The 2,037-nt window shown below is 40.1% G+C and overlaps 1 long non-coding RNA gene across 1 annotated transcript in view; it reads left to right on the top strand.

Annotated features, from left to right (window-relative positions):
* The window catches only part of LOC139028886 (uncharacterized), a 14,150-nt gene continuing 12,113 nt past the window's right edge, over positions 1–2,037 (top strand). The window contains exons 1-2 of the long non-coding RNA XR_011481102.1: positions 1–172; positions 266–544. This is a non-coding gene — a long non-coding RNA (uncharacterized lncRNA). The remainder of the gene's footprint in view (positions 173–265; positions 545–2,037) is intronic.

A 2,037-nucleotide genomic window follows, 5' to 3' on the forward strand; every position in this document is an offset into this window, starting at 1 on the left:
GCCAGTATGCTTAACTTATAACAAGGCAATATTAGCTAAAGTGCTTATAGCTTTAATATTGTTGAATGTTTTATAGATTCTGAAGCATTCACGCAGATACTCAGAGGTATAACTGAGCTCGAACCGCCGGAACAAATTGCAGACATCCAAACGCCAACCCTGAATTGTAAACGTGAGTCCAAGAATTCCATACATAAAAATATTTATACCTTAAAAACAAAAAGTGTTGGCATCTTATATTAAAAGTTATTTTATRTGTTTACAGAGGACCTAAAGCCTAGAAGGTTAAAGGATGCCATATGTAGCCTGAACGGTTTCTGCGAAGCATATGACTACGAGACAATTCTACCGTACGCCCAGGATGTTTTTACACACAAGCCGCGAACACAGGATTTAAACGGCAGGTCAACTCCCCTGGGACAGGAAACCGGTGTCCCCCATATTTCTAAACACCAACGGACAATTAGTGCTCAGATCCACAGTTCCGCTTCACCCGAACAATTCTACTTGGCCGGTATTCACGAGACCTCGTTTCAAGGACAAGGTATGAATCAATTATATATTATTATTATTTATATCTATATTTTAATATTTATAAACTTTTATGCCTGAATATGTTAAAACAAGGACGAATATTGTTTTTTCAGGCTCACCATCTACCGAACCGGCAGATGCTGTAATACAGGTTGACCAAAGACATCATCCCCTGGTTCCAGAGCTTCTTCAGAACAGCCCTCGTCAAAAAAGCCGAGGTATTTAATTAATGTATTGTTAATATATAGGCTTATCTCTGAAATGTATTTGACATTTTTATCTAACATATTTTAGGGTTAATAACCTATTTTTGTACGTATTTTTATTTCAGACTCCTCCCCGGCTTATAAAGACATCGAAGAAGCTACCCATCGAGAACCCGAGGAGGTTTCAAAGACACCAGTCAAGAAAACAGTGAAACCTGATGATTTCAACGTTTTAAATGGCATATCTGTGGTAGACGATTTGATGTTCTGTGAAGCGGCCAACCTTCTTGAACCCAGCAATTCTGTGGGGGCAACAGCCGATTCTGAAATAGACCAAGCCAGGTTTTTCAAAGCTTTTACCCTGTGTTTAAAATCACGAAAGGCTCTACTACAAAGGCGAATGTGTATTCTCCTAGAGCATCAATACAGTCAGGATGTGTCATTCTGGCGTAGCGAGCTTCCCCGTATGTTAAAAAACATTAGGGTTAAAACAAGCAAATACCGCCGTTAAAAAACACACATGTAAACACCACGAACACACATCCTTAATTAGACAAATGGCGCCCCCTATAGACCTAAGCGAGACAATTGAAAACCTCTTAGCCCGGATCCCTACAGAGCTCCAAGATATAATTAACCATATGAATGATTCRGGGATAATTGACATAATGACGATAGATGAAAATCTATTATCACAGATTCCCCGCCAAACTATAGACATTATTACACGTATGAATGAGTCAGGGCCTTCCGATGAAAACATGTTATCACAGATTCCCGAAACAATCATATCTCTAATTACCAGTGAAGCGAGACCCTAGGTTTAATTCGCCCCACAGACACCTTAAGACAGCCTTTAACACCCTTGTCCGAAGAGTCTGAAACCCAATACGATGTTTTTGAACAGTTGGACAAATGTCTAGCAAATCTGGAGGGGAAGGTCTTGAGCTCAGTGTACAGAACGAGAGCCCTAGGTTTAATTCGGCCACCCAGACACCTATAAACCAGCCTTTAACACCCTTGTCCGAAGAGTCTGAAACCCAATACGATGTTTTTGAACAGTTGGACAATTGTCTAGCAAATCTGGGAGGGGAGGTCTTGATCAAGTGTACATGTTTTGCGCCGAAATAAATTCAAAATATTGAGGTTCGACAGTTTTTCAATTTCGCATGGGGGGTCAGATTCGGGAATATGCTGTGTTTTACGTAATGCTTATGGACACTTTGAATGAACTGTTGATAGGGTTAGAGATTATAGCGAACCAGGATCTCTTACAGTTGGAAATTTGTGGAGACAG

The sequence above is a fragment of the Salvelinus sp. IW2-2015 genome, linkage group LG15 (genome assembly GCF_002910315.2).
Source record: "Salvelinus sp. IW2-2015 linkage group LG15, ASM291031v2, whole genome shotgun sequence".
In the NCBI taxonomy this organism is placed as follows: Eukaryota; Metazoa; Chordata; class Actinopteri; order Salmoniformes; family Salmonidae; genus Salvelinus; species Salvelinus sp. IW2-2015.